This window comes from Oncorhynchus kisutch, linkage group LG27 (genome assembly GCF_002021735.2).
Source record: "Oncorhynchus kisutch isolate 150728-3 linkage group LG27, Okis_V2, whole genome shotgun sequence".
NCBI lineage: Eukaryota > Metazoa > Chordata > Actinopteri > Salmoniformes > Salmonidae > Oncorhynchus > Oncorhynchus kisutch.
This window is the reverse complement of record NC_034200.2, coordinates 33,050,711-33,068,907: the sequence shown is the minus strand read 5'-3', so window position 1 is coordinate 33,068,907 and position 18,197 is coordinate 33,050,711. Positions and strand designations below refer to the sequence as shown.

Sequence of the window (18,197 nt, the reverse complement as noted above, 5' to 3'; positions counted from 1 at the left end):
CTTCACAAGTTCCTAAATTCTTAAGATAAAGTTTTTTAAAGTGTTAAAACAGGTGGAAACGAATCATTAAGACAGACATGACAACAACTCTTGTTAGAAATAACTGTTTGCATTCTCATAAACTTCCAAGTAGGGTCTGCTTAGAGTGCATGGCATGCTGCAGCATGTATTTCTCCCCATAACAGTATTTGTTCCCTGCACCTGTGAATTTTTGTTGGAAGTGCTTACACTACAAGGAAATGTGTTGTGCAGCATACAGGCAAAACTATCAATGACATTGAAGAATCACTCTTTGTAAGGCTGACCTAAAGATTAAAGCACCTAAACGGATTTACAACACCTACTACACAAAATCTACAAAGTGCTTGATTGTCCATGATTTTTGTGCATAGAACTTGCAAAGTACAAGCCCATGAGGCTTTTCCTTTACAGTCACTCATCCAAAAGGTCTAAGTAAGTGAGAGACGAATGACACGGCAGTTCTGTGTCCAACCATGACATCCGTTTCTAAAACAGTCCTTCGGCCAATCAGGGCGGGAGATCATGGGAATGCCAATCATTCAGCCATGCTCGGCATGTGTGCCCCCCAGGACATAGCTATCTGCTGCCGTTGCTGACTCTGCCATTGCTGACCCGGCACATTGCGGAAGATCAGTCATGTTGGCCACAGGCAGCGTGGTGGAAAGAGCGAGCCCTTTATGACTGGAGAGGAGATTCAAACCTCTGAGGGACTTTCCATATGGCCTGGAGGGAAGTTTATGTGTTGGTTATTAGTGTTGGTTATTATTATGCTTAGATGGGCTGTTACTAAGCATGGTTAGCCAAAGGGGATAGATTGGCCATATCTGTCATTAGTAGAGTACATTGTTAAATTTGTTTTCTGAGCATATGACTTGATAAAAAAATTAAAAAATGTAACTCTGTCTTGTACTAGAGTTTATGTCCGCACCCCATGGAAATTCAATTAGCAAAATAATTTAAAAAATCCCCATAAAAATATGTCTATTTAAGCTAGAGATATCTCATGGAGATATATAGAGGACTTATCTTTATATCTGTGCCATCATAGGGTCTGTGACAGCATGAGTAGCGCCATTGATGCTAAAACCCATAGGAATCCCCTCCCTGTTGACTACTTTGACTACTTTAAAACGTTAGAGGCATTAACACTACAGCATACAATTAAATTCTAGACAATTCTATGCTTCCAACTTTGTGGGAACAGTTTGGGGAAGGCCCTTTCTTGTTTCAGCATGACAATCCCCCCTTGCATAAAGCGAGGTCTATACAGAAATGGTTTGTCACGGTCGGTGTGGAAGAACTTGACTAGCCTGCACAGATCCCCGACTGTGAGCCAGGCCTAAATCACCCAACATCAGTGTCCGACCTTACTAATGCTCGTGGCTGAATGGAAACAAGTCCCTGCAGCAATGTTCTGGAGGCTGTTATAGCAACAAAGGGGGGGACTAACTCCATATTAATGCCCATGATTTTGGAATGAGATGTTCGGCAAGCAGGTCGAATATTAACATGTACAGTGGGGCAAAAAAGTATTTAGTCAGCCACCAATTATTTTCCACCATAATTTGCAAATAAATTCATAAAAAATCCTACAACGTGATTTTCTGGATTGTTCTCTTCTAATTTTGTCTGTCATATTTGAAGTGTACCTATGATGAAAATTACAGGCCTCTCTCATCTTTTTAAGTGGGAGAACTTGCACAATTGGTGGCTTACTAAATACTTTTTTGCCCCACTGTATATTAATAGGGATATTGCTCGACATGTCAGCTGGTCTCACATGAGACACAGTGCATTCTTTGACACTCAAAAAGAGGGGCATTATCTATTTCAGACAGACAGTCTATTTTTAAACATTGGGGTAGAATGTTCTTGGAACAAACATCTATTTTGGGATTAATAAAATCCAAATGATGTATGATGCGCAATGGAACAAACTCATTAGAATAGTTCTGAAGACGAGGAGATAAACAACGCTTTTGTTCATTAACCAAGATAGATGGAGTGGGCAACAGTTGAATTTGAATTTGAGTCGAAGTTGAACTCAAGATTTCTATAGAGTTCATTGTGTTGAAGGACAACACATTCCTGATGCAGCCTGTTATAGATCAGCCTGTCAATCACATTTTATTATCAAGCTATATCCCTTAAAGGAATTCCTTTAAATCAGTTTAAAGGATTACATGCAGTTTTCTTAGTCCACTGAAAACACTTGGGTACACTTATTACACAGTCAGTCACTTTTTATCATGTTATCGCTCATAGGAACTCTTAACTCTAAGCTTGCTCCGACTAGCTGCCATCTTCTATAAACCTACAATCTATAATATACTATGTTATATTTCATCTAGGAATTCTGTGCAGCCAACTTTTCAGCGCATCAATGTCTAAGGCCCAGAGTTGGGTCCTTAAATGGGACTAGGGCCAGGAGTTGGGCCCTTAAAGGAATACTTTGGGATTTTATCTACTTCCCCAGAGTCATATTAACTCAAGGATACCATTTTTACATCTCTGCATCCAGTATGAAGGAAGTTAGAGGTTGTTTCGCAAGCCAGGGCTAACGCAATGACTGGAAGCCTATGGAATCTACCAGCATGCTAGCAGTTACCACAGACTTCGAGTCATTGAGCTAATGTTAGTTAGCAACTTCCTTCAAACTGCACGGAGAGACATACAAATTGTATCCACAAGTTCATCTGACTGGGGAATGAGATAAAGGGCTCCATCGACAAAATCCTGAAGTACCCTTTAAATGGGCATAGGGCCAGGAGTTGGGACCTGAAATGGGCATAGGGCCAGGAGTTGTTCCTAACCACCTGATCTGAAGTCAGGAACAACACTGGGGCCCAGTTTCAGTAAATCCTAAAGCTTGAGAACCCGGAGATTAATTCCCAGTTAAGTCCCATGGTCAGGAAAACTCCTGGGCCTAGCTATGTCCCAGTCCAATTTCACAGAGACGCACAACCTCTGCTGAAGCCAGGAACGAAGAATGCAAACACGGAGCACTTCCAAGAATCCCAGAACCACTCTGGAATGCCCAAAAGGGTCTCTCCAGGTCAGTGTTAACAGTTCCAAGCCGATGCTACCCTACAATTTCCCTTCAACCGTGTCATTATCTTGGTGTTGCTCGGGAGAGAGTACTTGAAAATTTTCTCCTGTCTTATTGGACGTTGTGGACGTCTCCGTATCGGACCATTTAACCCCGGAGTGCACTTCAACACAGACAGCTGTGTGTGTCTCCTACCAAGTCTCTTTAAGATGCACTAAAAACACTATTGGGAGGAGACGTCTAGACAAGGGGCTGGGCTATGCTGTTATGTCACATCACAAGGCTCTCTTTGTCATGCCGTTTATTGAAGAGTGTTCTGGGAAATTGTCAACCCAACTGATGAACATTAACTTAGCTTTACTCACAGTAACCGCATTGTTGGTTATCTTACAAATATCATGATCTAACATTCCTTCCTTGTCTTTACTGTATCAGAATAACAAAAACAGAACTCAGGATAGAGGAAGAGTGGAAATGTAATTTAGACTACCCCTAGGCTGGTGGCAGGTGTGTGTGTGTGTGCCTGCGTGTGTTGGTACGTGCCTTCGCTCATGTGTGTGTGGTGACAGGGAATCTGCCACCAGCTCTCTATGTTCCTGTCATGTTAAACTACTACTACTTTTCAGATATGAAAAGGCTATTGTCTATGGCGCACCGGTGAACGTGGACTCCGGTCCTGGACAAGACACATGTTTTTAGTAGATTTAATTAGGGTTGGGGTCACTTTCTCACTCGTCATTCCCAAACAGTCTATGAATTCATGAAAACGTGAAAATGACCATATGAAAATACTCGCTTGTCAGAAATTTTAAGGAAATGTGTCATATTCTTCCTGAGAGTGTATATGAACAGATTTGAATGAGATTTAATCTTGCTAAAATGCTGTCAGTTCCACTTTAAAGGGTACAGTTGAAGTCGGAAGTTTACATACACTTAGGTTGTAGATGTCGATTAGGACATCTACTTTGTGCATGACACAAGTAATTTTTCCGACAAATGTTTACAGACATTATTTCACTGTATCACAATTCCACTGGGTCAGAAGTTTACATACACTAAGTTGACTGCGTCTTTATACAGCTTGGAAAATCCCAGAAAATTATTATGATAGGCTAATTAACATAATGAGTCAATTGGAGGTGTACCTGTGGATGTATTTCAAGGCCTACCTTCAAACTCAGTGCCTCTTTGCTTGACATCATGGGAAATTCAAAAGAAATCAGCCAAGACCTCAGAAAGAAAATAGTAGATCTCCACAAGTCTGGTTCATCCTTGGGAGGAATTTCCAAACGCCTGAAGGTATCATGTTCATCTGTACAAACAATAGTACGCAAGTATGAACACCATGGGACCACGCAGCCATCATACTGCTCAGGAAGGAGACACGTTCTGTCTCCTAGAGATAAACGTACTTTGGTGCGAAAAGTGCAAATCAATCCCAGAACAACAGCAAAGTGTCAGAGTGGTGTGTATAGGTGGCAGGGAAGTCAGGCGCAGGAGAGTCAAACGGAGTGTAAATGGAGTCTTTTAATATAAGTCCACTTAACATGCTCCAAACACTAAATACGTACATACATAAACGAACATGGGTACGCGGACCCGTCGCGCACCTATACAACAAAAAAACAACACTTGATATAAAACAATCTCTGACAAAGACATGAGGGGAAACAGAGGGTTAAATACACAACAGGTAATGAATGGGATTGAAAACAGGTGTGTGGGAAGACAAGACAAAACCAATGGAAAATGAAAAATTGATCAATGATGGCTAGAAGGCCGGTGACGTCGACCGCCGAGCACCGCCCGAACAAGGAGAGGCAACAACTTTGGCAGAAGTTGTGACACAAAGGACCTTGTGAAGATGCTGGAGGAAACAGGTACAAGAGTATCTATATCCACAGTAAAACGAGTCCTATATCGACATAACCTGAAAGGCCGCTCAGCAAGGAAGAAGCCACTGCTCCAAAACCGCCATATAAAATCCAGACTTTGGTTTGCAACTGCACATGGGGACAAAGATCGTACTTTTTGGAGAAATGTCCTCTGGTCTGATGAAAAGAAGACTGTTTGGCCATAATGACCATCATTATGTTTGGAGGAAAAAGGGAGGCTTGCAAGCCGAAGAACACCATCCCAACCGTGAAACACAAGGGTGGCAGCATCATGTTGTGAGGGTGCTTTGCTGCAGGAGGGACTGGTGCACCTCACAAAATAGATGGCATCATGAGGGAGGACAATTATGTGGATGTATTGAAGCAACATCTCAAGACATCAGTCAGGAAGTTAAAGCTTGTTCACAAATGGGTCTTCCAAATGGACAATGACCCTAAGCATACTTCCAAAGTTGTGGCAAAATGGCTTAAGGACAACAAAGTCAAGGTATTGGAGTGGCCATCACAAAGCCCTGACCTCAATCCTATAGAAAATTTGTGTGCAGAACTGAAGGAGGCGTACAAACCTGACTCAGTTACACCAGCTCTGTCAGGAGGAATGGGCCCAAATTCACCCAACATTTTGTGGGAAGCTTGTGGAAGGCTACCTGAAACGTTTGACCCAAGTTCAACAATTTAATGGCACTGTTACCAAATACTAATTGAATTCAATTTCGGCTAGGCGCCAGCCGAACTGAAGCATGCTGGCCTTATCCCCAGTAGCCTAGGCCCTAGGCTGAGCCCAACCCTAACCCCTGCCCAGGAGGACCCCAACCCTAACCCCAGCCCCAACCCTAACCCCAGTCCAGGCTGACCCCAACCCTAACCCCAGCCCAGGATGACCCCAACCCTAAACCCAGCCCCAACCCTAACCCCAGTCCAGGCTGACCCCAACCCTAACACCAGCCCAGGCTGACCCCAACCCCAGTCTAGGCTAACCTCACAGCTAATTCCAGATTAGGCTGACCCTAACCCCAGCCTAGGCTGACACTAACCCTAATGCCAGTTTAGGCTAACCCTAACAGTATCCCCTGTCTAGGCCCACCCTAACCCCAGATAAGGCTGAAATAACCCCCCGCCTAGGCTAACACGAACCCCAGCCAAATCTAACCCTAACCCCATATTAGGCTGACCCCAACCCTAACCCCAGCCTAGGCTAACCCTAACACTAACCCCAGCCTTACTCCAAGTTAAATAAATAGAAACCCCAGCCTATGCTGACCCTAACCCCAGCCTAGGCTGACCCTAACCCTATCCCCAGCCTAGACTGAACACTAACCCAAGCCTAGACTGAACCCTAACACTAACCCCAGCCTAGTCTGACCCGAACCCCAACCTAGACTGAACCCTAACACTAAACCCAGCCTAGTCTGACCCTAACCCCAGCCTAGTCTGACCATAACCCCAGCCTAGTCTGACCATAACCCCAGCCTAGTCTGACCCCAACCTAGACTGAACGCTAACACTAACCCCAGCCTAGTCTGACCATAACCCCAGCCTAGTCTGACCCCAACCTAGACTGAATCCTAACACTAACCCCAACCCATGACACTAACCCCAGCCTACTCTGACCCCAGCCTAGTCTGACCCTAACACTAACCCCAGCCTAGGCTAACCCTAATACTAACCCCAGCCTGGGCTAACCCTAACCATAACACTAAACCCAACCGAGTCTGACCCTAACCCCAGCCTAGTCTGACCATAACCCCAGCCTAGTCTGACCCCAACCTAGACTGAACGCTAACACTAACCCCAGCCTAGTCTGACCATAACCCCAGCCTAGTCTGACCCCAACCTAGACTGAATCCTAACACTAACCCCAACCCATGACACTAACCCCAGCCTACTCTGACCCTAACACTAACCCCAGCCTAGGCTAACCCTAATACTAACCCCAGCCTGGGCTAACCCTAACCATAACACTAAACCCAACCGAGTCTGACCCTAACCCCAGCCTAGACTAACCCTTATACTAATCTCAGCCTAGGCTGACCCTAACCCTAGCCCTAACTCCAGCCTAGGCTGACCCTAACCCCAATAGCCTAGGCCCTAGGCTGACCCTAACCCTAACCCCAGCCTTGGCTGACCCTAACCCCAGCCTAGGCTAACCCTAACACTAATTCCAGCTTAGGCTGACCCTAACCCTAGCCCTAACCCCATTTTAGGCTGACCCTAACACTAACCACAGCCTTGGCTGACCCTAACCTTAACCCCAGTTGCCTAGGCTGACCCTAACCCTAACCCCAGTAGCCTAGGCTGGGCCCACAGGGGCAAAGACAATAAGCACCACTTCCTCTCCATAACAATGGTATTGGAAGAGAGGGGTCATGCCTGGAAGTCAAGCTCCCCTCATCCTCCTCAGATCAGTCATGGCACAACAGGAACACCCGTGTGATCTCTTCACAGCCAAATGGCTGTGCAGATTCTCTGGAATGTCCTAAAGCTGTGAAAAGAGGACGCCTATCGTGGGAATTTCACTTATCATATTATTCCAACGAATTTCAGGGCCATGAATGACAACACAGTGACAGGATGTGGTGGAAGCTCATCTTGAGAAGGTGAATGAGAGATCAGCTCTGTATGTGCACACACACAGCCCCATTTTGTCTCAACTCACAACCCAAACATGAAACAAAAATGTCAGAGAAACATTTTAGTCTTTCAAAACAAAGATGACTTAAGCGTAGGGTTGAACCAGAAAGATTCTCAGTGGTAGAGGGAGTAGAGCAGTTTTGGGCATTTGTAAACAGTAACCTACAGTGCATTTGGAAAGTATTCAGACCTCTTGACTTTTTCCACATTTTGTTACGTTACAGCCTTAAAATTGATTAAATTCTATTTTCCTCCTCATTAATCTACACACAATACCCCATAATGACGAGGCAAAAACTAGGTTTTATACATTTTTGCAAATGTATAAAAAAACAACTGAAATATTACATTTACATAAGTATTCAGACCCTTTACTCAGTACTTTGCTGTAGCACCTTTGGCAGCAATTACAGCTTAGAGTCTTCTTGGGTATGACACGACAAGCTTGCCACACCTGTATATGGGGAGTTTCTCCAATTCTTCTCCGCAGATCCTCTCAAGCTCTGTCAGGTTGAATGGGGAGCGTCACTGCACAGCTGTTTTCAGGTCTATCCAGAGATGTTAATTCCGGTTCAATTCCAAGCTCTGGCTGGTCCACACAAGGACATTCAGAGACTTGTCCTGAAGCCACTCCTGCGTTGTCTTGACTGTATGCTTAGGGTCGTTGGTTGGAAGGGGAACCTTTGCTCCAGTCTGAGGTCATGAGCGCTCTGGAGCAGGTTTTCATCAAGAATCTCTCTGTACTTTGCTCCGTTCATCTTTCCCTCTATCCTGACTAGTCTCCCAGTCCCTGCCGCTGAAAAACATCCCCACAGCATGATGCTGCCACCACCATGCTTCAACGTAGAGATGGTATTGGGCAGGTGATGAGTGGTGCCTGGTTATCTCCAGACTTGATGCTTGGCATTTAGGCTAAAGTTTCATCAGACCAGAGAATCTTTAGGTGCTCCAAGCGGGCTGTCATGTGCCTTTTACTGAGGAGTGACTTCCATCTGGCCACTCTACCATAAAGTCCTGATTGGTGGAGTGCTGCAGAGATGGTTGTCCTTCTGGAAAGTTCTCCCATCTCCACAGATTAACGCTGGAGCTCTGTCAGAATGACCACCGGGTTCCTGGTCACCTCCCTGACCCAATTGCTCAGATTGGCTGGGTGGCCATCTCTAGGAAGAGTCTTGGTGGTTCCAAACTTCTTCTATTTAAGAATTAGAGGCCACTGGGTTTTTGGGGACCTTCAATGCTGCAGACATTTTTTGGTACCCTTCCCCAGATCTGTGACAATCCTGTCTTGGAGCCCTACGGACAATTCCTTCAACCTCATGGTTTTGTTTTTTCTGACATGCACTGTCAACTGAGGGACCTTATATAGACAGGTGTGTCAAATCATGTCCAATCAATTGGATTTACCACAGTTGGACTCCAATCAAGTTGTATAAACATCTCAAGGATGATCAATGGAAACAGGATGCACCTGAGCTCAATTTCAAGTCTCATAGCAAAGGGTCTGAATACTTGTGTAAATAAGATATGTCTGTTTTTATATTTAATACATTTGCAAATATTTCTAATTTCACTTTGTCATTATGGGGAATTGTGTGTAGATTGATGAAAGCAAAAAAAGATTTAATCCATTTTAGAACAAGGCTGTAACGTAAGAAAATGTGGAAAAAGTCAAGGGGTCTGAATACTTCCCGAATGCACATACAGTATGTAGATTGCTGTAGGTCTCAAACCTGGCAAGCAAGGCTGGCATAATCAGTAGCCTTTAATCTGCAGAGAGAATATAACAATATGTAGTTCTTTGACAAATGTGGCCTGACTCTTTTTACCACCCATGACATGTACTTATGAATGATTTCGGCACAATCTATATAGGCTTTATAAAGTGTTAATGGAGGCTTTGTTATGAGAGTCCTGATAGTGAAAACATGACAGAGGTTTGTAGAGCTGAACAGCGCCAGAGTACATCCTGGCCTGATCTTGTTCGAATACCAGATACATTAAACCCATCTGGTTCACAATGTTCACATCTCATGTTTGTTTTGGAAATGAAAGGAATGGCAACATCCCCCGACCTTGTGCCTTGGCAAGTTTCCCCCATTCTCTCGCCTTCAGAGTCAGTCTATTGATGGGCCTCCTATAAAGAAATTGAGTCCCAATGGTCCTGTACATTGAGAATTGCAACAAATGTTTCATGACAGTTTTTACATGATGTTGGGCCTTTCATAGATTGATTGACATATGAGTGCCACCTAGAGGTGTCTTAAATGTGTTCTTCAGCTATACTTGCGCACTGGCACAACAGAGCACAACCCCACACATACAACGTTCATAATTACAAATCAATGTTGGCACACATACATCATCATCCATCAAAGCTGAAACACTGTCCAGAAAAACAATATCGCTGCCAACTGTGAAGCGTGGTCCCGCTCAGAGTCTCCAAATATAGAGGGTTTCTTTCATGAGCCGTCGATGGTTAACTTCCACAGCACCATATTCCTCAACCCGTCGATCGTTAACGTCCACAGCACCGCATTCCTCACCCCTTATTTTGGGGCCTTGAGGAGCAGGTCACCGTAGCAACCAAATACTGGCGGAGGGGGAAAACATCTTTCTCCTGCTTGGCAAAAGTCTATCCATCTTGGAGTTCTGCTAAACTCCTGAAAATGTACAAAAACAACATTCCAGAGCTAAGTGTCAGCCTTCAAGGAATTTGAGTTAAAAACAGAGACATTCTCAGTGTCCGTAGCTATAAAAATTAAACCATCTGTTATATGGGACTGTTGTGGATCCTTCCTTAAGGATGAGAGAAGGAGAGAGAGAGCGCGACAACACGAGAGAGAGAGCGCGAGAGAGCGCGACAACACGAGAGAGAGAGCGAGAGAGCGCGACAACACGAGAGAGAGAGCGCGACAACACGAGAGAGAGAGCGCGACAACACGAGAGAGAGCGCGACAACACGAGAGAGAGCGCGACAACACGAGAGAGAGCGCGACAACACGAGAGAGAGCGCGACAACACGAGAGAGAGCGCGACAACACGAGAGAGAGAGCGCGACAACACGAGAGAGAGAGCGCGACAACACGAGAGAGAGCGCGACAACACGAGAGAGAGAGCGCGACAACACGAGAGAGAGAGCGCGACAACACGAGAGAGAGAGCGCGACAACACGAGAGAGAGAGCGCGACAACACGAGAGAGAGAGCGCGACAACACGAGAGAGAGAGCGCGACAACACGAGAGAGAGAGCGCGACAACACGAGAGAGAGAGCGCGACAACACGAGAGAGAGAGCGCGACAACACGAGAGAGAGAGCGCGACACAAGAGAGAGACCACGACAACAAGAGAGAGACCACGACAACAAGAGAGAGACCACAAGAGAGAGACCACAAGAGAGAGAGAGACAGAAAGAGGGAAAGTGTGTTTGTGTGCGCGCGAGATCATAGCAAAAATCCAGAGCTTGGTGTATGAGTGCACAAGAATGCTTGGGTGTGTGCGCTTTTACGTGTGTGTTTCATTGAAAGTTGCCCCGAGTATCTGAGGCCTGGAAGTGTTGTGGAAAGCCCTCTGGAGGACCCCATCTTTGGAGCCCTGCTGAAAGAGGAACAAACACAGAACATCTTATCATTAAACAATATCTACCACAAACATATGCTATTACAGATAAATAGTGATGGAACCGGTTTGAAATATGGGCGGTTAGAGCGTTGGGCCAATAACCGAAAGGTTGCTAGTTCGAATCCCCGAGCTGACAAGGTGAAAAAAATCAACTCCAGGGTCGCCGTTGAAAATGGCAGACCCTTGATGTGACCCCACTCTCCGAGGGTGTCTCAGGGAGAGTTGGGATATGCAAAAAACACATTTCCAATTCACACTTGTATTGTAGATTGTGTGAAATAGAACAAATAAGCACCCACCAAATGATTATAATTAGCTTGACTTAGAGATTTAATGAGATATCCACACCACTTTGAAGGGTCGAATCCTAACTGAGGAAAAGTGTATCCTAAGTGTTTGCACAAATGTCCCATTGATTTCAAAGTAGGCTACAAAAAGTTAGGTTAACTCACCTCTCCCACGATGAAGTCTAGTTCATACTTGTGTAGGATGGTCTCAGAGGAGCTCTGCTCCTGAGTTTTTGAAGTCTGACCAACCTGGGAGTACAGGAGGTGGAGAGAGAAATGAGGTACACACACGAAGCCCCTGGATTCAGCCTCTCTATTTGTTGAGCTGCCCCAGCGCCTGGTGCAGGAAGAGCAGATGGACCTCCCACTGTCAAAGACAAAGACAGAGGAATGCCTACTGATATACTGTTGACTGTTCCATTACTGGACATTGGTAGCCACAAGCTTCACACCAATTATCACTGTGATCACAACTCTCAGTTCATGTACAGTAAAGTACATGGTTACTGTTAGAAAATATACAACAGGTCGGTCTAATCCTGATTTATTTAAACCTCATTGCAGCCATTGTCTTACCCCCGGCTAAATCTATGACATTAAAATGCATTTAATTGATCAAAAACAGAAGATATGACTCTAAACAATATTTAGAGGTGGGATAAAATGGATTTAGAGGTGGGTAAGATGGATTTAGAAGATGGACAAGATGGATTTAGAAGACTGATAAGATGGATTTAGAGGTGGGTAAGATGGATTTAGAGGTGGGTAAGATGGATTTAGAGGTGGTCTTACTTTGGGAAGTGACAGCAGGTGTGTAGACACTGGAAACAGAGGCTCAGGGCTCCTCCACTGAGGAGGCAAACCCCACACACCTCCCTGACCCCCACCACCTTACCACCTGCACACTGGAACACAGGCGTGCATGCACACACACGCAAACACACACACTGTTTGTATACTACACAAAATAATTCTGAAAGAGGCTGATTAACAATAACAGATTGAAGAAAAATGGGGAACAGTGTAGAAGAAAATAGAAGAGGCTAAGGTTTAAAAAGACAACAAAAATAAACCAGTAATCATCTGATATGCAGAGACCTGGATATCAGGTCATGTCGACGCTGGAGAGAGAGAGGTGGAGGACAAGGAGAAGTCTAAGGTGGAATTACTGGAGCTGGTCTCTGAGCCAAGAGATATGGCAGCGAAAAGTAGAACTGCTTTATATCAATATCATACTGAAGAAGAGACCTTATACCTCAATATCAAACAGAGGTAGAGCCGAAAATACCTCAATATCATACTGAGGTAGAGCCATTATACCTCAATATCATACTGAGGTAGAACAGTTATATCTCGATATCATACTGAAGTAGAGCCGTTATAGATCAATATTGTCACATCCTAATCCGTTCCACCTGTCTTTGTGATTGTCTCTACCCCCCTCCAGGTGTTACCCATCTTCCCCTGTGTATTTATACCTGTGTTCTCTGTTTGTCTGTTGCCAGTTCGTTTTGTTTGTAAAATCTACCAGTGTTTTGTTTTCCTGCTCCTGTTTTCTAGTCCTTCCCGGTTTTGACCGTTCTGCGTGTCCTGTCCCTGAGACTGTTTTGTACCTTACCCTACCATTCTGGATTATTGACCCCTGCCTGCCCTGGCCCTGAGACTGCCTGCCGTTCTGGACCCTTTACACCCTTTCTGGATTATTGACCCCTGCCTGCCTTGACCTGTTGTTTGCCCTCCCATGTGGTTGTAATAAACTCTTGCTACTTGCTACACTGTCTGCATCTGGGTCTTACCTAAATGTGATCGTATGAAGGGGCCATGACTGACCCAGCAGACTCATACCAGCTCCGCAACGGCATCTCCTCCCAAGGAGCCACCATCGGAAGGCACGAGGAGTTGCTTCGCAGGCTTATGGAAGGGTTCCAAACCTTGGCCAAACGCCATGACCATACATTGAACACTTTGCTGGAGCATTTCCCCGGCTTGTCTGTTAGGCAGCCTACCACGACGGAAATGTCCCAGCCCCTCAGTAACTCAGTATTAGCAGCACCACCTCGCCGGTTACCCCAGTGTCCCGAGAACCCCACTTACTTCCTCCAGAGTGCTACGATGAAGATTCTGGAACCGGACAGGCTTTTCTCTCCCAGTGCTCCCTCATTTTTGAGCTGCAGCCTTCGTTGTTCCCCTCGGACCGCGTACATCATTACGCTGATGCCCGGGAGGGCACTCGCCTGGGCCATGACGGTGTGGGAGGAAGTTCGGTGTTTGTGGAGGAGGTTCGGAAGGTGTTTGATTCTCCATTGGCCGGGCGAGAGGCTGTTCACAAGCTGCTCCAGTTATGCCAAGACTCCCATAGTGTAGCAGAATACGCAGTGGAGAGCTGCTGAGCAGCTGAGAGTGCTTGAAACCAGGAAGCGCTGTTCAATACATTCTTACACGGAGTTTCGGAGGACGGAGTAAGTTAAGGATGAGCTGGCAGCCCAGGAACTACCGAAGGATCTCGACACGCTCGTCGCCTTGACCATACGGATTGATGGACAACTACGGGAACAAAGGAAGGAGAGTCGATTCTGCTTCACCTCCGGGGTATCCCGGAAGTTCCCGATGACTCCGTTGCCGAAAGAACCAGAGTTCCCACGAGAGCCTCCGAAGACTGACGATGCACCTCTTCCCGAGCCCATGCAACTAGGCAAAGCTAGACTGTCTCCTGCTGACCGGCTATACAGACTTCACACTAAGAGTTGCCTGTATTGCGGGAGTACTAGTCATTTCGTCTCCTCCTGTCCACTAAAAGACCAGGATTACCGGTAGGAGTGAGTACTCTGGTGGGCCATACGGATAACATTTCCTCTCCACTTACTTGCATTCCTTTTCATGTCATATTGCTGTGGGGGATTCAGTCAAAATCTCTCTGGATACTCATCGACTCTGGAGCGGAATAGAGCTTTATGGACGCTACCCTGGCTTCCAAGCTGGATGTCCCCACACAGCCACCTGGTACGGATATGGGAGGTGGGAAGAGTGGAAGACTGCCTTCATCACGGCCAGCGGCCACTACGAGTACTTGGTCCCTTTGGCCTTACCAACGCCCCTGCTGTGTTCCAGGCTCTGGTTAATGATGTTCACCGCAACATGTTGAACCGGTTCAGTCATTAGTCTACCTCGATGACATCCTTGTCTTATCCCGCTCCACCCAAGAACACATGCTCCACGTCCAACAAGTTCTCCAATGCCTCCTGGAGAATCAGCTTTTTGTAAAAGCACAGAAGTGCGAATTCTATCCCCTTTCTGGGTTACATCATTGCTGCAGGGAGCGTACAGATGGATCCCGGGAAGGTGAGGGCAGTGGTGCATTGGCTACAGCCCACATCCAGAGTCCAGCTGCAGCGGTTCCTGGGCTTAGCCAACTTTTATTGGCGCAGTATCCGGGGCTACAGCACCCTGGCTTCCCCCTTGTCTGGACTCACCTCTCCATTGGTTCCATTGACATGGTCTCAAGCTGCTGATGGGGTGTTCCGGGATATCAAACACCCCTTCACCACAGCTCCCATCTTGGTTCATTCGGATCTGTCCCACCAGTTTGTGGTGGAGGGCGATGCTTCTGATGTTGGGGTTGGGGCTGTCCTGTCCCAGCGGTCTGCCCTGGACCTCAAGTTGGAACCCTGCACCTTCTTCTCCCACTGCCTCAATGATACGGAGAGGAACTACGATGTGGGGAATTGTGAGCTGCTTGCAGTGAAGATGGCGTTGGAAGAGTGGAGGCACTGGCTGGAGGGGGCGTCACATCCATTCAGCGTGTGGACCGACCACAAGAACCTGGAATATCTCAGTACCACCAAGCGTCTCAATTCCAGGCAGGCTAGATGGGCCTACTGTTCAACTTCTCCCTCTCCTACCGGCCAGGATCCAAGAACGTTAAGCCAGATATAGCCCTACTACCCCAGAACCGGAGACAATCCTTCCCACCTTGTGCCTGGCAATGGCACTCAGCTGGGGAATAGGGAAGCAGGTTCGGGAGGTGCAGCATTCCCAGCCCAAACCCTGAGGGTCCAGATAACCAGATGTTCGTGCCGGACGCGGTCCGCTCCGCGGTCCTAGAGTGGGCCCACTCCTCCAGACTGTCCTGCCACCCAGGCTCCAGTCGGACCCTGGCTTTTGTGCGACACCGCTTTCGGTGGCCTCCCATGGTCCCCGATGTCTCCGCATTTGTCGTCGCTTGCACAGTTTGCGCACAACACAAGACTCCTCGGCAAGCTCCGACTGGTCGCCTCCAACCTCTGCCTGTCCCTCACCGTCCCTAGTCTCACATTTCCCTGGACTTTGTCACAGGTTTTCCCCCCATCCAGACTTTTCTTTTTTATTTAATGATTTATTTCTTATTTCTTACTATTTTTATTGGTGCGTAACTGTTAAGAAAGTTGTATTGTCAATTTTGTTTTGCATTTAAACGCCACTTTAAATGTGTACATGACACTGCAACAAAATTTCCCCATGGGGACAATAAAGTCAGTAAGTAAGTAAGTAAACTCTTGTTACTTCTACACTGTCTGCATCTGGGTCTTACCTAAATGTGATAGTATAAACGTGATAAACATGATAAATATCCTTCTGAGGTATAGCTGATATACCTCAATATCATACTGATGTAGAGCCATTATACCTCAATATCATACTGATGTAGAGCCATTATACCTCAATATCATACTGATGTAGAGCCATTATACCTCAATATCATACTGCGGTAGAGCCATTATATATCATACCGAAGTAGAGCAGTTATACCTCAATATCATACTGAAGTAAAACCATAATACCTCAATATTATGGTGAGGTAGAACCGTTATACCTCAATATGATACGTTGAGGTAGAAGTAATAGCAGTGGAAGTAAATGGGTAGTTGTAATTGAGAAAAATTGAATTAAAATATTGACCTGAACAAGTTACGTGTACAGAACTCCAGTAAGGTTTCTGGTCACATACAGTATACCAAAAATATAGGGGGTGGTCCACCCAGGTCTTACCTAGTGTGCATAGACAGATTAAATACTACGGGTTAGGTATGCCCGCAGGCCTCTTGCCTAAACACTCCCAAGGTGCATTCCCCTTCCCCCCTGGGAACAAAGGAAACAGAATAATTTACCAATAATGTAAGTGAACAATTTCAATAACCAAAAATACTAAGTCCTATTGGCATAAACATACCTCTGAAGGAGTGGCTACAAAATAATACCAACAAAACTTTCACTTACCAACAACCAACACAGGACATTAAAAGAAGCTCTTTTCTCTGACAAAGGAACACTGGCTTTTATCAAGCTGGAGGAGTTGGTAATGAAGAGACAGCTGTTTCCCCTGACGAGAGGGAGGGGTCAGAACTCCAATCAGCGACGGGGCTGACCAATCAGCTGCTTCAGGAATCCAAGAAGCCATTTCCTGAAATACACACACATACAAACCCACAGCAACACAGAAACTGGGGAACGTAACACTTGATATTGTGGTCAGGGAGGGTCTGTGCATGTCAGGTGGTAGGCCCTGGGACAGCCATCACAACAGATGGGTACACTCATCATCATTACAGCTGGGTCTGGACACTGTCATGCCTACTCCTGTTCCCTCTCTCCTGCCCTCGACATCACCGGTCTACTAACCACTGGTCATGGCAACCCACATTACACACACTTGCTCACAATCGTTATGCACACCTGGACTTCATCATTACCTTGATTACTTCCCCTTTATTTTGCCCTCAGTAGCCTCAGTCTTCAGGCAGTATTGGTTTTGTTCACATTCAGTACACTTCTCCTGTTTTGTTTATGTACTTATTCTCTTTATTAAACAAACTCACCTTCTGCACCTGCTTCCTGACTCCTAGCGTATACGTTACAGACACACACACACCGATAGACACAATGTTTTATATACAATACATTTTTACACCAATGTGTAAATTGAAATGAAGAATTTTGTTCCCAAAGTCTATGTCCACCAATCTTTCACAAATTATTATTTTTTAAATATTACTTTTCTCAGTTTTCTTTAATTCCTAGATTTTAGATGTGTGTTAAAATGGGTTTTGTTGCTAATATACAGAATAAAAACATTCCATCTTCATAAAAAAAGTATGTATTTAAATATTGATTTCACAAATGTAGAATTTGTACAGTTGTGAATTAAAAATGTAGTTATTTATTACATTTGACTGTGTAAACCCTAGCAGTAGTTTAAAGTTTTAATGTCACATGCATAAGTACAGGGAAATGCCTTTCCTGCAAACTCTAAACTCAACAATGCAGTAATCAATAACAATGTAATACTAAAAATAACATAAGGTAGAACAAAAGCATAAGATAAATATAATAAATAAATAAGAAGAGCCATAAGTAGTCATACTGGGGCGGCAGGGTAGCCTAGTGGTTAGAGCATTGGACTAGTAACCGGAAGATTGCAAGTTCAAACCCCTGAGCTGACAAGATACAAATCTGTTGTTCTGCCCCTGAACAGGCAGTTAACCCATTGTTCCTAGGCTGTCATTGAAAATAAGAATTTGTTCTTAACTGACTTGCCTAGTTAAATAAAAAATACTATATACAGGCTCAGTCAGTTCTAGTGTCATATTTACAATGTGCAGGGATACTAGAGTGATAGAGGTAGATATGTATATGGGTAAGGTGACTAGGCAACAAGATATA

The 18,197-nt window shown here is 45.3% G+C and overlaps 1 long non-coding RNA gene across 1 annotated transcript; it reads right to left on the bottom strand.

Annotated features, from left to right (window-relative positions):
• Positions 1-9,121: 9,121 nt before the first annotated feature.
• Positions 9,122-16,853, bottom strand: LOC109871644 (uncharacterized). Its single transcript, XR_002252325.2, has 6 exons — positions 16,755-16,853; positions 16,527-16,616; positions 12,294-12,406; positions 11,667-11,868; positions 11,102-11,190; positions 9,122-10,256 (listed from the first exon to the last, which is right to left on the bottom strand). It is a non-coding gene; the product is annotated as an uncharacterized LOC109871644 (long non-coding RNA).
• Between the last annotated feature and the right edge of the window lie 1,344 nt (positions 16,854-18,197).